Source organism: Procambarus clarkii, chromosome 58 (genome assembly GCF_040958095.1).
Source record: "Procambarus clarkii isolate CNS0578487 chromosome 58, FALCON_Pclarkii_2.0, whole genome shotgun sequence".
Classification (NCBI taxonomy): domain Eukaryota; kingdom Metazoa; phylum Arthropoda; class Malacostraca; order Decapoda; family Cambaridae; genus Procambarus; species Procambarus clarkii.
The window spans coordinates 30,623,547-30,644,732 of NC_091207.1; positions in this window are offsets into that span (position 1 = coordinate 30,623,547).

Consider the following 21,186-nt stretch of genomic DNA (forward strand, 5'->3'; position numbering starts at 1 on the left):
CCCAACAATCCATAACATTACGAACTAAACTACCTCAACAATCCATAACATTACGAACTAAACTACGCCAACAATGCATAACATTTTGAACTAAACTACCCCTCAACAATCTGCAACATTACAAACTAAACTAAAACCCAATAATCCACAACATACCGAACTAAACTACCTCCTAACAATCCACAGCATTAAGGACTAAACTACCCCTAGCAATCCTCAACATAATGAACTAAACTACCTCCAACAATCCACAATATTACGAACTAAACTATCACCCAACAATCCAAAACATTAACGACTAAACCGACCCCCAACAATCCACAACATTACGAAATAAATTACCCCCTAACAATCCACAACATTACGAACTAAACTTCCCACCAACAAACCACAACATTACGATCCAAACTACCTCCCAACAATCCACAACATTAAGGAAAAAACTACCCCCAACAATCCATAATATTACGAACTATACTAGCCCTCAACAATCCATAAAATTTCGAACTAAACTACCCCTCAACAATCCACAACATTACGAACTAAACTACTCCACAACTAACCAGAACATTACGAATTAAACTACCCCAACAATCTACAACATTATGAAATAAACTATCCTCAACAATCCACAACATTAAAGACTAAATTACCCCCCAACAATCACAACATTACGACCTACACTACCACACATCAATCCACAACATTACGAAATAAATATCTCCCAACAATCCACAACATTACTAACTAAACAACCCCCTATTAATCAACAACATTACGAATACAACTACCCTCAACAATCCACATTTCGAACAAAACTACGCCTAACAATCCTCAACATTACGAACTAAAGTACCACTCCTGCAATCCACAACATTATGAATTAAACTACCCCCAACAATCAACAACATTTCGAACTAAACTTCCCCCAACAATCCTGAACATTAAGAACTAAATTACCCCCAAAAAATCCACAACATAACGAAATAAACTACCACCGAACAATCCAAAACATTGCAAACAAAACTACCCCAATAATTCCCAACATTATGCATTAAACTACCCCCAACATTCCACAACATTACAAACTAAACTAAAACCCAACAATCCACAACATTACTAACTAAACTACCCCCTAACAATCCACAACATTACGGACTAAACTACCCCCTAACAATCCACAACATTACAAACTAAACTACCACCCAACAATTCACAACATTGCAAACTAGACTACAACACAAGAATCAACACCATTACGAAATAAACTACCTCCCAATAATCCTCAACATTACAAACTAAACTATCTCCTACCAATCCACAACATTAAGGACAAAACTACCCCAACAATCCATAATATTACGAACTAAACTACCCCAACAATCCATAATATTACGAACTAAACTACCCCTCAACAATCTGCAACATTACGAACTAAACTAAAACCCAATAATCCACAACATACCGAACTAAACTACCTCCTAACAATCCACAGCATTAAGGACTAAACTCCCCCTAGCAATCCTCAACATATTGAACTAAACTACCTCCAACAATTAATAACATTACGAATTAAAATACCTCCCAACAATCCACAAAGTTAAGGAATAAACTACCGCCCAACAACCCACAACATTACAAACTAAACTACTCCCAACAATCCACAACATTACGAACTAAACTATCTCTAACAAAATACAATATTACGAACTAAACTATCACCCAACAATCCACAACATTACGATCTAAACTTCCCACCAACAAACCACAACATTACGATCCAAACTACCTCCCAACAATCCACAACATTAAGGAAAAAACTACCCCAACAATCCATAATATTACAAACTATACTACCCCTCAACAATCCATAAAATTTCGAACTAAACTACCCCTCAACAATCCACAACATTACGAACTAAACTACTCCACAACTAACCAGAACATTACGAATTAAACTACCCCAGCAATCCACAACATTATGAAATAAACTACCCTCAACAATCCACAACATTAAAGACTAAATTACCCACCAACAATCACAACATTACGACCTACACTACCACACATCAATCCATAACATTACGAAATAAATATCTCCCAACAATCCACAACATTACTGACTAAACAACCCCCTATTAATCAACAACATTACGAATACAACTACCCCCAACAATCGTCATTTTGAACAAAACTACGCCTAACAATCCTCAACATTACGAACTAAAGTACCACTCCTGCAATCCACAACATTATGAACTAAACTACCCCCCAACAATCAACAACATTTCGAACTAAACTTCCCCCAACAATCCTAATATTAAGAACTAAATTACCCCCAAAAAATCCATAACATAACGAAATAAACTACCACCGAACAATCCAAAACATTACCAACTAAACTACCCCAATAATTCACAACATTATGCATTAAACTACCCCCAACATTCCACAACATTACAAATTAAACTAAAACCCAACAATCCACAACATTACTAACTAAACTACCCTCTAAGAATCCACAACATTACGGACTAAACTACCCCCTAACAATCCACAACATTACAAACTAAACTACCAACCAACAAATCACAACATTACAAACTAGACTACAACACAAGAATCAACACCATTACGAAATAAACTACCTCCCAATAATCCTCAACATTACAAACTAAACTATCTCCTACCAATCCACAACATTAGGGACAAAACTACCCCAACAATCCATACCATTACGAACTAAAGTACCCCCAACAATCCACAACATTGCGGAATAAACTACCCCTACTCAAACCATTACAATCAAATCTACCCCCCAAACAAACCACAACTTTACGAACTAAACTACTCCCAACACTCCACAACTTTACTGACTAAACAACCCCCTAACAATCCACAACATTAGGAATTAAACTACCCCCAACAATCCACATTTCGAACAAAACTACGCCTGACAATCCTCAACATAACGAACTAAAGTACCACTCCTGCAATCCACAACATTACGAACTAAACTACCCCCCAACAATAAACAACATTTCGAACTAAACTTCCCCAACAATCCTGAACATGAAGAACTAAATTACCCCCCAAAAATCCACAACATAACGAAATAAACTACTACCGAACAATCCAAAACATTGCGAACTAAACTACCCCAATAATTCACAACATTATGTTTTAAACTACCCCCAACATTCCACAACATTACAAACTAAACTAAAACCAAACAATCCACAACATTACTAACTAAACTACCCCCTAACAGTCCACAACATTACGGACTAAACTACCCCCTAACAATCCACAACATTACAAACTAAACTACCAACCAACAATTCACAACATAACAAACTAGACTACAACACAAGAATCAACACCATTACGAAATAAACTACCTCCCAATAATCCTCAACATTACAAACTAAACTATCTCCTACCAATCCACAACATTAAGGACAAAACTACCCCAACAATCCATAACATTACGAACTAAACTACCCCAACAATCCATAACATTACGAACTAAACTACCTAAACAATGCATAACATTTCGAACTAAACTACCCCTCAACAATCTGCAACATTACGAACTAAACTAAAACCCAATAATCCACAACATACCGAACTAAACTACCTCCTAACAATCCACAGCATTAAGGACTAAACTACCCCTAGCAATCCTCAACATAATGAACTAAACTACCTCCAACAATTAATAACATTACGAATTAAAATACCTCCCAACAATCCACAAAGTTAAGGAATAAACTACCGCCCAACAACCCACAACATTACAAACTAAACTACTCCTAACAATCCACAACATTACGAACTAAACTATCTCTAACAAAATACAATATTACGAACTAAACTATCACCCAACAATCCAAAACATTAACGACTAAACCGATCCCCAACAATCCACAACATTACGAAATAAATATCTCCCAACAATCCACAACATTACTGACTAAACAACCCCCTATTAACCCACAACATTACGAATACAAGTAACCCCCAACAATCCACATTTTGAACAAAACTACGCCTAACAATCCACAACATTACGAACTAAAGTACCACTCCTGCAATCCACAACATTATGAACTTAACTATCCCCCAACAATCAACAACATTTCGAACTAAACTTCCCCCAACAATCCACAACATTACGAACTAAACTACTCCACAACTAACCAGAACATTATGAATTAAACTACCCCAACAATCCACAACATTATGAAATAAACTACCCTCAACAATCCACAACATTAAAGACTAAATTACCCCCCAACAATCACAACATTACGACCTACACTACCACACATCAATCCACAACATTACGAAATAAATATCTCCCAACAATCCACAACATTACTGACTAAAACAACCCCCTATTAACCCACAACATTACGAATACAACTACCCCCAACAATCCACATTTCGAACAAAACTACGCCTAACAATCCTCAACATTACGAACTAAAGTACCACTCCTGCAATCCACAACATTACGAACTAAACTACCCCCAACAATCAACAACATTTCGAACTAAACTTCCCCAACAATCCTGAACATGAAGAACTAAATTACCCACAAAAAATCCACAACATAACGAAATAAACTACCACCGAACAATCCAAAACATTACGAACTAAACTACCCCAATAATTCACAACATTATGCATTAAACTACCCCCAACATTCCACAACATTACAAACTAAACTAAAACCCAACAATCCACAACATTACTAACTAAACTACCCCCTAACAATCCACAACATTACGGACTAAACTACCCCCTAACAATCCACAACATTACAAACTAAACTACCAACCAACAATTCACAACATTACAAACTAGACTACAACACAAGAATCAACACCATTACGAAATAAACTACCTCCCAATAATCCTCAACATTACAAACTAAACTATCTCCTACCAATCCACAACATTAAGGACAAAACTACCCCAACAATCCATAACATTACGAACTAAACTACCCCAACAATGCATAACATTTCGAACTAAACTACCCCTCAACAATCTGCAACATTACGAACTAAACTACTCCACAACAATCCAGAACATTACGAATTAAACTACCCCAACAATCCACAACATTATGAAATTAACTACCCTCAATAATCCACAACATTAAAGACTAAATTACCCCCAACAATCACAACATTACGACCTGAACTACCACCCAACAATCCACAACATTACGAACTAAAATAAAACCCAATAATCCACAACATATTGAACTAAACTACCTCCTAACAATCCACAGCATTAAGGACTAAACTACCCCCAACAATGAACAACATTACGAATTAAAATACCTCCCAACAATCCACAAAGTTAAGGAACAAACTACCGTCCAACAATCCACAACATTACGATCTAAACTACCCCCAACAATCCACAACATTGCGGATTAAACTACCCCTACTCAAACCATTACAATCTAATCTACCCGCCAACAAACCACAACTTTATGAACTAAACTACTCCCAACAATCCACAACATTACGAACTAAACTATCTCTAACAAAATACAACATTACGAACTAAACTACCACCTAACAACCCAAAACATTAACGACTAAACGGATCCCCAACAATCCACAACATTACGAACTAAACTACCCCCAAATATCCACAACATTACGAACTAAACTTTCCACCAACAAACCACAACATTACGAACTAAACTACCTCCCAACAATCCACAACCTTAAGAAAAAAACTACCCCCAACAATCCATAACATTACGAACTAAACTACCCCTAACAATCCATACAATTTCGAACTAAACTACCCCTCAACAATCCACAACATTATGAACTAAACTACTCCTCAACAATCCTGAACATTACGAATTAAACTACCCCAACAGTCTGCAACATTATGAAATGAACTTCCCTCAACAATCCACAACATTAAAGACTAAATTACCCCCCAACAATCACAACTTTACGACCTAAACTAAAACCCAATACTCCACAACATTATGTTTTGATCTCAGCCAGCAGGAGAAACGTGTTTCCCCCTTGAGAGTTATTCAGCAAGGCCTGACCTGACTAGGAGGTCGGAGATATACAGACATGAAGATACATACATGAAATAATTGGGTAAATTCGCGAAATAATTTATGATAATGGGCTGTGAATAAGAAAATAGGGAAATGACTAGTTATGAGATGTGGATAATTTGCTGGAGGCGTGAGGCTTGCTTCCGGAGAGCTTTGTCCCCACTTGAGTACCAGACATCATGAGGGGAAGCTGCGCTCCATTTTGAGCTCCCGTTGGAGAAGAATCCCTGTTTGATATACCTTCAAGAGGAAGGAAGTGTGCAGATGTTCCAGTTATGGAATCGAGCTGGGAATGTGCGGTCTCAAGTCCTGGATGGCAAGGAGAGTTTGTTAAGCCGCCCAGAGACATTATCGTGGGCTGTCGGGAAACCGACACACACACACAACCACACACACAAATAACACAGTCTCCCCTAGTCTATACTCCCTTCAGGATGGAAAATGGGAGACTCCGTGACGTCATCGACTCCGTGACGTCATCGAAGTCATCGTATATTTACATTATGAAACATTGTTAATAGACTAGTTTAGTCTCTAAAGTTAACAAAAAAGTAATCACTAAGAATGAATATAATTATTTACATCAAATAGTAGCTAGGTTCCCTTGTTAATGTAAAATTACTTTGAGTGAAGAACCAGAGCATAAGAGCGTCACCCCAAGTCGAGGAAGGCGTCTATACACAACATAACAACAAACAGGGGACCAGCTTACCACGCTGTCTTAGAACTGGTGTAAACAGCTAGACACCCATTTACGTGTCAACACCAGCAACACAGCTTAACAACATCACAACAACGACTGTATCCGTCTACCAAGTATTGTTTATTATTCAAGTGCACTGTTTAATATAAATAGGTAGATGGTTATATCGTAGGACATCCCCAAATACAACGTACGTGTACCCCATTACCACCCTCACAGTTCATGTCATACCTGTAATTGATATGTTTAGGGAACTTTGATTAATTCCTTGCATCCCATACAGGTAAATTGTGAGAGGAGCATCAAGAATCTGTGCAGACAGTTGGTTCATACACATAATTAACTACTTGTTTGCCAAGCCTTGTCCTTCCCACCAGCCGCCATTACGTGGCACAAAGAGGCAGGGCCACACCCATTCTGAGGCTACACCTACACGCCTTACTAGGCCCATTCTACTGGCTCAGCTAAGACATTTTAGTATAGCAGTAGCAGTAGTTATAATTAATTACTTATAATGAAGTAGATTAGACCACTACATGTGAAATAACTGAAATAATAGTTTTAAAGGTAAACAATTGGTAGTTTAAGAAGGAACCATAACATAGTGGTTTAGGCTACCAATTGTCCCTCCCAATGGTGTGTAAGAAGATTTCAGGCAGTTTACCAGTACATACAGTCCACTTAATTAATACCTACTTACTAAGAAAATAAATAAGACATAACTTTATTTTATTAAATCAATTTGAAAAAGAGAGTTTAGCTGCCTGGAATTTCCCCACATTATTTGGTCCTACGGAACCGGAATATATTTAGTTCTTTGAACTAGATATTATACATACATATAGTGATAGTGCAATATTACGTACACTTTATAGCAGGAAGACACTGCTATATTTTTTGCATATTTTCTAGCCTAACTTTTCAATCTCATAGCAAACAGAACTTACAACAAGCACTATTATTGTTCTGACAGTATCAAAGGAACAATTGTGTTTTTATCATTTCATTACAAGAGGTTGATAAGAGGCTACTTTACTTATAAGTTACTTATATATGTTTTTTTGTAATTATTGCATTATTATTGCCATTACTGTAACATTTACTGCATGCCACATCATTTACTACTAATTCTTGCACAAGGGTAGAACATTTTAGGCTGGTGTTGTACAGCAACCTAGTCTAATTTATTGTGCTAACCTGGTGTAAGGGTAAGAATTTTACACTTGTCTAGAGTTGAACACATATTACAACCTAGCAAGTACATATTTTTATGCAGTATTTAAGACAACCCGAGTTGTGTTGTCAATATGATATCAATATAACATTAGTACAATTTAACTATAATCATTTCACCTTTGAGTGTTAACCTGTGTCTCTGTACCAACCAAGAGTGATAATGATGGGCTAACTTGCGGATACCAGCATTGATACAGGTCTACCACTCAAATTATAATGTGTATGATTTTACAGTGTATATTTAAATATAGTCTATACAACTAACAAGTACTTCCAAGATGTCTACTGTCAAAAATGTCCAAATAACCCTCACAGGATTGAGGGATCATTTATCACGGCAGATTAGCACATGTGAAAACATGAGTAAACAAACTCCAGTTAACTATGTAGCATTGGAAAATTATCTTAGGCTTGCACGGAACAAATATGACCGTGTGTTGCAACAAATGAAAGAATATCAAGTTTTACTTCAGAATACCAGTGTTGGTGGAGTAACATTACAAGATGTTATACAAGAACATTCCGATTATGAAGATACAATGTTTACACAGTTGCAATACTTTGATGATATCATACATGCCCATAAAGCCAATATAAATACTGCAACCACAACTTCCCAGAAACAGACAGCACCAGAAGTCAAATTGCCATCACTTAGTTTACCAACCTTTTCTGGAAGAGAAGACGAGAGTTGGGACGGTTTCTGGAGCAAATTTGTCGATTCTGTGGATTCTAATGCTAATGTGCCAAAAACAACAAAGTTTACATACTTACAGAGTGTCTTGAAGGATGAAGCGTATCAGGTAGTCTGTAATCTAAATCACACAGATGATGATTATGACAATGCAGTGCAACTCCTGAAAGATAATTACGCTAAACCTGAAAGGACCATCAGAATTCTAACACAGAGACTGTTAGACATTAAACCTCCAAATAATACTGCAGTCTCACTCCAAGCCTTCAGATTGGAGCTTGAGTCCATGCTCAAGGCACTTAAAAATAAAGTGAACCTGGATGAGTCAGACTGGATAATACAAGTCCATATGACACGGAAATTACCCAGGGACATACTGGATAAGTTGTTTGTATTAGTAGGTAAGTCATCCTTGACTGTAAATGAGATTACAAAGGGTTTACAAACCATCATAGAACGAGAAAGAGTTAATCCAGAAGAAAAAACATCTAAACCCACATCTGCTACTAATAGTAAACAACAGAGTACAAACAGTGCTCCAAACAAAGCTAAAACATCTTCCCCCTCCACAAAGTGGAATCAGGGCAGTGTAGGAACATATGCAGTTGGTCCCTCCAAACCTACAGTTAACGCGTCACCCAAAACGGTGACTCCTCAAGATACTGTTAATGTCTGGAGACCATGTGTGTTTTGTGAGCAATCACATTCCATGTACAATTGCAGACGCTACCCTGATCGTGCAACACGCATAAAACGACTCAAGGAGTTATATAGATGTAGCAAGTGTATAAGGGATCATCATCCCGACAATTGCACAACAGTAATGCGCATCTGCACTAAGTGCCATAAGGGTCAACACCATACTGCACTTTGTGGGGACACAAGTATAAAGTCTCCCAAACCACAGGAGGAGGAAGGAGCTACAGCATCAGTAAAAATTTGTACTGTGTTACCTGACATAAGTGTCTTCACAACCAGGTCTAACCATAAATCAGCTCTACCTACTGCACGATTGATCATTAGAAATGGAAAGAATAAAGCCACCGTACGTGGATTATTTGATCAGGGGTCCCAACTGACCTTTATATCCAAGGAGTTGGTAAATAAACTGAAACTCTCACCTGTAGAGGAGACACGGATAAACATAAAAGGATTCCTGACTAACTCAGGAGCCCGAACTTACGGGGTAGTACGACCCACAGTACGACTAGGAGGTTATGTACGAAAAGTACCAGCACTTGTAGTAGATAGATTTCCAACAGACCTGTATATAGAAGGTCTAGGAACAACAGCCAAATTCCTGGAAGAAAAAGGAATTCCTTTGGCTGATAACATTACATCGGACAACCTTTCCGATATTGGAATCGTTATGGGATCAGATGTCTACCATAAGTTTATCATAGGAAAGGAAGATTACCACGGTACGAACGTGTTACCATCTGCAGGTGGCTATTTACTAACAGGCCCAGTATTACGGCTAAAACAACCCGCACCTGTGGATCACCAACATGGCAACACAGTAATGGTTGCATGACTAGGAGAACAGTCTCCACTGCAACTCAGAGACATTTCCGAGGATGAGCTTGATCCCCCAGTATATAAGTTATGGGACCTGGCAACTCTCGGCATTGTCCCTGAACAACCTAGTCCAGATGATGACTGGACTTATAAACAATACCTAGACTCAGTTATCTACAAAGATAATCAGTACTGGGTCAGGTTACCATGGAAGCTGAATCACCCTCAGCTACCCATCAACTACTTCATGGCACAAAATCAATTAAGATCACAAGTGTTACGTTTACAAAGACAACCTGAGAACTTGAAGTTGTACCATGAAATAATACAGAAGCAGCTCGATGACAAATTTATCGAAGTTGTAACAAATGATAACCCAAAGGAAGGACATTATCTGCCACACCACCATGTTCAGAAGGATTCTGCGACTACCCCACTACGGATAGTATTTAATTGCAGTGCTAAGATGGGGCAGAATAGTGTTTCGTTAAATGACTGCCTTCAAACTGGCCCGAGCCTAACACAAAGGCTTTATGACGTGCTGTTAAAGTTTCGTATAGGGACTTATGCATATACGGCTGACATTAGCAAGGCATTCCTTAGGGTAGGTCTTCAAGAAGAAGACCGGAACTACACAAAGTTCCTATGGATTAAGGATCCTAATGATCCAAACAGTGAAATAATCACTTATAGGTTTGCGTCTGTTTTGTTCGGAGCCACGAGCTCACCATTTCTGCTTCAAGCTACCTTGGATACGCACTTGAAGAAGTCCAATAGCCCGAACAAGACAGAAATTAGCGAAAACCTGTATGTGGATAACTTTCAAGGAACAGCCAACAGTGAAAGTAAGCTGTTGGACGTATACCATGAGGCCAATCGAGAATTAATGGGAGCCAATATGCCTCTCCAGTCTTGGGTCTCTAACAATGACAAATTAAAACAACTGATCACAACTGAATTTCCCGACTACCAAGTACCCGAGATGACAAAGGTACTAGGTGTCCAATGGAACACGACAACCGATCAGTTGACAATCAAGTCAGTGGAGACAGATACCACTAACTTAACAATGAGAAAATTGCTATCACAAGTAAGCAAACCCTTCGACCCATTAGGCTTATTAAGTCCAATACTAATTAATGGGAAGATGATAATACAGGAATGTTGGCAACAAAAGATAGGCTGGGATGATCTTCTAACACCTGCCCTACAAGAAAAATGGCAAGGGTTAGTGAAAGATTTAAGTATCCTAGAGTCTGTCAAGTTCCCTAGGAACACAACAGTAAATGAAAAGGAACCAATTAAGCTGCATGTATTTTGTGATGCCTCAGGAAAGGCTTATGGTACAGTAGCTTACCTGGTCTCAAATGGGCAAGCCAATTTGCTCACATCAAAGGCCAGAGTGGCACCTTTAAAGAAAAGATCACTGCCACAACTGGAATTAACAGCCTTACTGCTAGGTGTAAGATTGGCTCATTATCTGATCAAGGCCTTAAGCCACATCCACTTTAAAGAAACAGTAGTATGGTCAGATAATGAGGCAGTGCTACAGTGGGTTAAAAACAATAACAGTAAGAATCCTTACGTGAGTAACCGCGTTAAGGAAATACGAGAGTTGTCAGCAGGGTATAAACTAAGATATGTACCTACTAAAGAGAATCCAGCTGACTATCTCTCCCGAGGCCTGACTTTACGTCAATTAACAAAGGCAGAGATGTGGTTCAATGGACCTCAGTGGCTAATCAGCGACCAGTGGCCTGTACAAAAGCCACAAGTCATTGTGACCAATGTCACTGTTCCCACTGAGAACCCGGAACTACCTCAGACTTTGGTAATTGATCCTGCTCGGTACTCTGAACTGAACAAACTTGTAGGTGTCACCCAAGTAGTGTTTGATTTTCTAAAGAAAATAGGAATCAAGCATAAATTCCCTAGTGCCTTAAGGTACTGGGTTAAAAGAGCTCAGACCGACACATTCGGGACAGAAATTGACAATGTTCCTAAGAAGCTACAACATGATCTGGGTCTCTGGTTAGACACTGACAATTATAACTTGATAAGATGCGGAGGACGCTTACAACATGCTGACATAGATCTGGAAGCAAAAAATCCAATATTGCTCCCTCGTCACCACATAGTAAGGAAACTAATTGTGTTACATATACACAAATACTGCACTCTGCATGGTGGGGTATTAGATACTCTCACAGAATTAAGACAACAGTACTGGCTACCCCAAGGTAGACAGACAGTAATCAAATCCTGTGTTGTATGCCGGAGATACGATGCCAGAGTGTGTCCATATCCTGGCCCTCCTCCACTTCCGAAGGAACGAGTCGTACATATTCATCCTTTTGAGACAACAGGGGTAGATTTCACAGGAGCACTAACACTGACAGGCACTAAAGACAAGAAACCAGTAAAGGCCTATATCTGTCTTTTTACTTGTGCCACAACAAGGGCAGTCCATCTAGAAGTGACTCCCGATATGAGTGCCGAAGCATTCTTACAGGCTTTCCGCAGGTTTGCTTCACGTAGATCTTGTCCCAAGTTAATGATTTCAGACAATGGGTCCAACTTGGTGGCAGGAGAAGCATGCCTGAGGAAAATCTGGACACACCCAAAGGTACGCACAGCCCTAACTCAACGGCAGTGCTATTGGAAATTCATACCTCCCAGAGCACCATGGCATGGAGGCTTCTATGAACGGATGGTTGGTACGGTGAAACGGTCTTTACGGAAAACCCTACACCGCCAAAAGATTGACCTTCAGGAGCTTCAAACAGTAATCATAGAAATAGAAGCACGAGTTAACAACCGACCACTTACCTACCTCTCTGATGATGCTTTGCAGCGTGAACCATTAAGTCCAGCTCATTTGATGTATGGGAGACCTCTCAAAACACTTGTGTCCCTTACGGATGAGGAACCAGAGGATCCTTCATATGTCAAAGAGAGTGATTTGGTTCAACGTTTCAAACATCTTTCAGGGGTGATAAGTCGGTGGAATGACGTATGGACTCGTGAATACCTAACAGCTCTGAGGGAGTATCATTACGGGGCAAACAATCCCTATAACAGAATTAACTTGAACCCTGGTGACATAGTTCTGGTGGATAGTGACGGACCACGCTCGGAGTGGCCTATAGGAGAAATAGTCTCTGTTCATCCAGACAGCCAGGGCATCTTGAGAATAGTGAAAGTAAAATGCAAAGGCAACACTACTCTCAAACTTTAGAGAAATTAGTACCTTTAGAACTGGCCAGGAAAGAAGACGTACAACGACTTCCAGCACCCGATACGCCAGTACGGGACATACGTCCCCAACGGACTGCTGCACAACAATGTAAACTCAAATTAAAGCAGCACTATAATTCTGAGGGAGAAGAATAAAGTGATCGCAGTCCTTAACGGGACTTCGACCCGTGTTCTGCCCCCTGGGAATTATGTCGGGAAACCGACACACACACACAACCACACACACAAATAACACAGTCTCCCCTAGTCTATACTCCCTTCAGGATGGAAAATGGGAGACTCCGTGACGTCATCGACTCCGTGACGTCATCGAAGTCATCGTATATTTACATTATGAAACATTGTTAATAGACTAGTTTAGTCTCTAAAGTTAACAAAAAAGTAATCACTAAGAATGAATATAATTATTTACATCAAATAGTAGCTAGGTTCCCTTGTTAATGTAAAATTACTTTGAGTGAAGAACCAGAGCATAAGAGCGTCACCCCGAGTCGAGGAAGGCGTCTATACACAACATAACAACAAACAGGGGACCAGCTTACCACGCTGTCTTAGAACTGGTGTAAACAGCTAGACACCCATTTACGTGTCAACACCAGCAACACAGCTTAACAACATCACAACAACGACTGTATCCGTCTACCAAGTATTGTTTATTATTCAAGTGCACTGTTTAATATAAATAGGTAGATGGTTATATCGTAGGACATCCCCAAATACAACGTACGTGTACCCCATTACCACCCTCACAGTTCATGTCATACCTGTAATTGATATGTTTAGGGAACTTTGATTAATTCCTTGCATCCCATACAGGTAAATTGTGAGAGGAGCATCAAGAATCTGTGCAGACAGTTGGTTCATACACATAATTAACTACTTGTTTGCCAAGCCTTGTCCTTCCCACCAGCCGCCATTACGTGGCACAAAGAGGCAGGGCCACACCCATTCTGAGGCTACACCTACACGCCTTACTAGGCCCATTCTACTGGCTCAGCTAAGACATTTTAGTATAGCAGTAGCAGTAGTTATAATTAATTACTTATAATGAAGTAGATTAGACCACTACATGTGAAATAACTGAAATAATAGTTTTAAAGGTAAACAATTGGTAGTTTAAGAAGGAACCATAACATAGTGGTTTAGGCTACCAACTGTCCCTCCCAATGGTGTGTAAGAAGATTTCAGGCAGTTTACCAGTACATACAGTCCACTTAATTAATACCTACTTACTAAGAAAATAAATAAGACATAACTTTATTTTATTAAATCAATTTGAAAAAGAGAGTTTAGCTGCCTGGAATTTCCCCACATGGGCCGTGGGAGCGCCCTGATCAGACTCCGTCAGAGGAGAGAGCGCCCTCGACTAGACAATCTGTGGTAAGCACGATTTAAGCCAGTTTATAGTGACTACTTGTAGTTAGTCATGTGCCCAGCGACAGTAGCGAATGTTTATTGATAAGTTAGACATGTTTTGGTAAGGCAGGAAGCCTAAATAAAAGGACGGAGATGAGAGAGATAGCTGGAGGAACGAACAGCACGTCCTCTCCCATCGACCGCCTGAAGCCAACTGACTGACTGGCGGCGGAGGACCCTCCCAGAGTGAGGACCGCCTGGCCGGGTGGAACATGAACCAGCCCAAACGGGGGAGTCCACTCTCTCAGTATGAAGAGATCAGAGATATGTTAGGTGCAAACATATTATGTTGATTATTTCGTTTATGTGTTTAAGGGGAAACGTTTTTATTGGCGTGTCAATGGATTGCAGGTTTGTCTTTGAAAGAAGTTGCTGAGAACTTCGAGCCAGTAGAGTGAGTTAGTGGTAGAAACTCCAAGACTGTTGAAGGAGTAGTATACTCCGAGGAAGAGTAGCCCCAGAGTGAAGAGTAAAGCCTCCAGCTGTGAGGAGAAGCAGTGAAGAGGAGTGTCACGTGCTTCTGTAATACCAGTGGCGAAACTCCAGTTCGGTTCGAGAGAACTTCATGGTGTAGCAGCCAGGAGAGCTGTAGAGGACCCTAGTAGAAATGGTGGAGCACCATAGATGCTCAAGGAAGACTTCATGGTGTAGCAGCCAGGAGAGCTGTAGTGGACCCTGGTAGAAGTGGTGGAGCACCATAGTTGCTCAAGGAAGACTTCATGGTGCAGCAGCCTGGAAGAGCTGCGGAGAATCCTGGTAGATAAACCCGGAAGAACTTGAAGGTATCAGGGTAGTGAACTTCCAGATGTGGAAGGGAAGTTCTGGTTGATTACTTGTAGGGAGTTGGTAGAGTGTTTGGTTGTCATTAGCGTGCAAGATGCAGTGAAAGGTGAGTGATTGTTTGCCATTTTTGTGTCAAAGAGTACTTATACTGAAGCATAGAGTTAGAGTCGTAGGCTGGATTACCTGCAGAGATATACATATGTGTTCTAGGACTGATAGGGTGATCGATTGATCATTGTTGTATATCAAGGAACATTTATACTAATATTTATGTTATTGCAACCATACGCTGGTTTTCCTTGTATGTGTTTATTTATATATTCTCATGTTGATAGTGCAACATTGTGTTATAAGACTTGACCTACTTGAGGAGGTTGGTAGTATTAGGTGATGAATCAGGAGATAGGATACCACTTGATAAGCAGATGACAGAGTTCTGATGGTGTTGGAGTGCAACCTGACTGAAATAGTATAGAGTGTAGGATTCAATATTATTATTATTATATGTGTGTATGTATTGTGTATGTGCTTTGTCCAGTAAATGTATCCAAATTTGCTGGTGTTTGCCCTTATCCTAGTGAGGCTTCCCAGGAAGTAGGAAAGAAGGAGAGAGAGAGAAAGAACCAAGAACCACAGCTGTGGACAGGGTAGAACGGAAAAATCAATAATAAGTCAAAGGGGATAGAGATCATATCACATAAGGAGAGAGTGGGGAGTCACAGCGGCTCGAGTGGGTGTGTGCACGTGACAACGAGGCTAAGTATTGGAGCCGCATCCCTTAAACGTGTGACGTTGTGAGCCCCTCTCCAAGAGCCAGAAGCTCCCAGGGTGATCTCCTGGTAAAGTATAAGCACTCTACCGGGTTTTGGGTTGGGTTGTCCATAAAGAAGGATCAACGACACCACCCAACATCTTTATTATAAATTGGGGGCGTGTCCGGGAGAGTGAACTGACACACCCACACCCTGTTCAAGAGTGGATTTGTACACCCCTTGTTAAAATAGATACTCTGTGTGACTGCAGGTGTATATTCTCTCTCTTGGAAAGACTCACAGGAAAAGATGGATAACGTGCAAGCGTTTGTGGAGTCAGGCAAGCCTGAGGACTTGGAAGGTTGCACGAGGATCAATTAAAACAAATAGCAGAAAAATGTGGCATTAGGTTGAAAGCATCTAAAGTAGCTGGGATGAAGGATGAGATCCTGACGCAGTTGAGAACCAAAAGTGAAGCAGCAGAACAAGGAGCCCAAAAAGGAGCTGAAAGTGAAAAGGAGGATGATGGGCAGGATGAAGTGAGATCCCAGGGATCGAGTAGGAGCAGTAAGAGTAGCTGCAGAAGCAGGAACAGGAGTCTGGAAAGGTTCCAGTTAGAGCTCCAGATGCAGCGTGAGGAGAGACAGTTCCAGCTGGAAAAGATGAAATTAGAACTCCAGATGAAAAATGAAGCCGAGAGGGAAAAAGAGAAAATCAGACTGGAGGTAAAAAAAGAGAAAGCAAGACTAGAGGTGGAGAAAGAAAAATCCCAGGTCGAAAAAGAAAAAGAGAGAACAAAACAAATGCAGATAGAATCGAATAGAACCTTGGCTGAACAAAGGATTGAACATGGGTGGCCACAGAGCACCACCCAGGTATCACACCCACCAGATAATAAGGTTAGAGAGAAGGACATTCCCTTGTTTGTTCCCGAAGAGGCAGAGAGCTTTTTTAAGCACTTTAAAAAAGTAGCCAGCATCAAGGAGTGGCCACAGGAGGAATGGGCCCAGCTAGTCCAGTTAAGATTGACAGGTGCAGCCTGGGAGACATACACCCAATTGTCACTGGAAGAGTGCCAGGATTATGTCGCAGTAAAGAGCAGCATACTGTGCTCGTTTCAGCTAACCCCAGAACCTTACAGGAAGCGCTTCAGAGAGATGGTGAAGGTTGGAGCATGTACGTTTGCTGAGACAGCAAGGGATCTGAAAAGGAGATTCCAGAAGTGGATTGAGGCTGCCGGAGTTGGATCGTATGCTGACCTAAAGAAATTGATGGCCATGGAAAAGTTCTTAGAAATGATGCATCCCGAGACAAAGTTCAAGATCCAAGAAGCAGGGGTAAAGGAGGTGAAAGATGCCGCAGATATGATTACTGAAGCATACAAGAGCTTGAGGGAGAACAGAGTGAGAAGCGAGGTGAGACGCAGCAATTGCAGATCAAGTGGAGTCTGGGGAGAAAGAAATTATGAAAGACCCAGAGGAGTCTGGGGTGAGAAGAATTTTGATAAATGGGCAGATAAACGAAAGTACCCTAAAACTCATAAGAGTAGGTCGCGCACTTCGTCTGAAATTGAGGATGGAGGAGCTAAACGAGAAACTAATCGTTATCCAGGAAATCAAGAATCCAGTAAAGCCCCACAGAGTGCAGGTAGTGTGCCTGGCCCGAGGAACTCCCATGCGAGTGGACAAAGTCAGAGCCGCTCTGGTACATATAAAAGAGACTTTTCCCAGGTGAGGTGTTACAATTGTAACGATTTGGGTCACATGATGCGAGATTGTAAGCAGGGCAAAAGAGTTGTGACCCTGGCTATGTGTGACCCCCGAAGTAAATATACTAATGCGTTCCAAGACAAACCACAGAAGGTGAACTTAGTGAACGATAGGTATAGGCCGTTCATGAGCAAAGGTTAGATCAGTATAGGAGGCCAACCTGAAGTAGAAGTTGGTATTTTAAGAGATACCGGAACTAATCAAAGCTTGATCACGAGAAGCCTGATTGGGAGTGATAGACGGTTAGCTGGCAGGATTAAGATGAAAGTATATGGGTTATTGTCTGAGAGTGACATGCCCGTTTGTACCGTCCAGCTAAGGTCTGAATATGTGTCGGCAGAGGTGATGTTGGGAGTGTGCCTCGACATACCTGTTCCAGGAGTCCAAGTGATCCTGGGGAATGACTTGTGTGGGACAAAGGTGTTGTCAAGAGTCACAGAGGAGACTGTGCCAAAGGAGTGCCCAGAAGGCCACGGCACGGGTGGGACACCTGAGAGTGTGAACCTGACTGACATCTGAGGGGATGAGTCAGGAGACCGCCAAGCCATTGAGAACCCTGTCTCGGTAGTGATGAAGGCAGAGGTGGCCGACGAGGAAGACACTGGAGAAGATGAGACAGTGTCGATTCAATCAGTAGAAGATATCGACGTAGATATGGCGTGGTTATTTGAGGAAGGTCCTAGTCGGGCACTTCTCGATGACGCCTGACCAGGGTGCACACACTGCTGCCCCCGAAAATGTTTCTGAGCGGCTTCACAAACTCTCCTTGCCGTCCAGGACTTGAGACCACACGTTCCCAGCTCGATTCCATAGCTAAAACGTCTGCACACTTCCTTCCTCTTGATGGTATATCAACTAGGAGTTCCTCTCTAACAGGAGCTCACACATAGCGCGGCTTTGCCTCACGATGTCTGGTGCTCAAGTGGGGGTCAAAGCCCTCCAGAAGCGAGCCTCACACTTCTAGCAAACTCTCCGCATCTCATGTCAAGTCATTTACTTATATTCTTGATCACTGCCCAAACTCTTAAATTATTTATCAAATCCAACCATTTAGTTTACGTATGTGTTTTTATGTCTATATTTCTTTGCCCTCCTAGTCAGGTCAGGCCTGATAGAATAATTCTCAAAGGTAGACTCGTTTTTCCGCAACCTGGGATCATAACAACGCTTACAGCGGACAGCCCGAACACAGTCCACATTCCACCAGGGAACGCACTTCCGCGTTCCCCGAGAGGAAGAGCGAGGAATAGAGCAGAGGGCAGCGTCAAAGACGGTGTCATAAAAAAAGAGGAGGGCGCGAGGGAGAGGCAGAATGGAAAGGTCGGAGATAGTAGCACGGACGGTAAAGAGGGGCCAGTCAGCCTCGGCAAACCGCCACCTAGGGAAGGAGAGGGGAGGGTGAAAAAAGAAAAAGGAAACAAGGATGGGAAAATGGTCACTGCCATGGAGGTCATCAAGAACTTACCACTCGAAATCTAAATAAAGGGAAGACGAGCAAAGAGAAAGATCAAGACAGGAAAGGTAGCGAGTCCAAGAGTCTAAATGAGTGAGCTCATCAGAATTCAGAACAGACAGGGAAGAAGACAGGATGAACGGTTCAAGAAGGAGACCTCGGGTGTTTATCAGAACATCACCTCAAAGGGTATGTCGACAATTAAAATCACCTAGCAGGAGCACAATCTCCGCAAGGAGTCCAGTAGGTGTTTAAGATCAGGAAGAGAAAGCAGGATACTCGGGGGGAGATAAAGGGAACAAACCGTGTACCATTTTCTCATGAAGATACAAGCAGCAGAACAATGGAGAGGCGAACGAAAAAGTACGGGGACAAAGAGTACATCAGAGCGAATCAAGAGAGCAGAAGAGTTAGGAGCCCCAACAACAACTAAGGGGGGGGGGGAGAGAAAGGAATAGCCACGAAAGAGAACAGGAGGAGCACCAAGCATCGGATCCTGGAGACAGACACAAAGGTGCGAAAATCGTGAAAGCAGAAGTTGGAGTTCAAGGAAATTGGCGTAATAACCACGAATGTTCCATTGAAGAACAGACATCGACAGGAAGAGAAAGGACAGCAACAGAGAACAACGAAGAATCAAAGGCGAAAAGGGAACACAGTACGTTAAAGAAGCGCAGGATCAGGGTCAGGATCAGCAAAGTCAGGGTTAGGGGTCATGGGTAAACTGAGTAAAGAAGGAGGGAAGAGAGCTGGAGGACCGACCAGGGGTGGACGAGCAGGGTCTGGAGGAGATAGGGGGGGGAGGGAGGGACAACCGAGGGTCAAGGATAGCAGCAGGAGGGGCAGAAACCAGGGAGGGCACCTCAGCAAGGGTAGCAACCGAGAGGGGACCGGGATCCAAAGAGACCTCCATAGCAGAAACAGGGGGGCGGAACCACCGAAATGGAAGGGGATGGAGCGAGAGAGTCAGAGGTAGGGGCGAGGAAGAAAGCGAAGCCTTCTTACCCGCCGGGGAGGAGGAAGGAGAGGAGCCAGGCTTGCGCTTCTGACTCAAAGAGACAGGCGTCCCACCAGCAATGTACTGGGCAACAGATTCTAGTGTCTCAACAGGAGAAATAGAACGAGAGCAAACACGACATCCAGTGGTGGAGCGATGGACATCAGCCCGCACCGACAGGCGGCGTGGAGAGTGAAGAGATGGAGGAGAAGGATGTGAAGGAGGATCAGAGGGAGACAAGGAAGAAGACACAGGAGACACGACAGACTGGAAAGAAAGAAGGGGAACCCCAGACAGAGAGGCATGAGTGGGACCCTCCGAGACAGAACGCAAAGGAACAGAAGAGTAGGCGGTGGGCGTGTCTGAGTCTAAGGCTCGGAAACGGTTGTGAGACTGAGGAAGGTGGGAAGGACGAGGAGAGGAAGAGTGCAACACGCGAGTATAAGAGATGTTAGCATAAGGGGGGAGACGGCGAACTTGGCGCCTCGCCTCAGGAAA